Source organism: Lupinus angustifolius, chromosome LG13 (genome assembly GCF_001865875.1).
Source record: "Lupinus angustifolius cultivar Tanjil chromosome LG13, LupAngTanjil_v1.0, whole genome shotgun sequence".
NCBI lineage: Eukaryota > Viridiplantae > Streptophyta > Magnoliopsida > Fabales > Fabaceae > Lupinus > Lupinus angustifolius.
The window spans coordinates 6,119,765-6,120,123 of NC_032021.1; positions in this window are offsets into that span (position 1 = coordinate 6,119,765).

Here is a 359-nt window from a genome sequence, read left to right on the forward strand (position 1 = left end):
GAGAGGCAAGTGTAATCCTTGGTATAAAAATTACTAGGTCAAAAGAAGGAATTTCTTTGGATCAATCTCACTATGTGGAAAAGATCCTAAAGAAATATAAATACTTTGACTGTAAACCTGCTAGCATACCATGTGATCCAAGTGTAAAACTTTTTAAGAACGCTGGTGAAGGTGTAAGACAAGTTGAATATGCTAGCATCATTGGCAGCCTTCGGTATGCCACTGATTGCACTAGACCCGACATTGCCTATGTTGTGGGATTATTATGCAGGTTTACTAGTAGACCAAGTATAGAGCATTGTCATGCTATTGAAAGGGTAATGAGATACCTTAAGAAAACAATGAACCTTGGATTACAT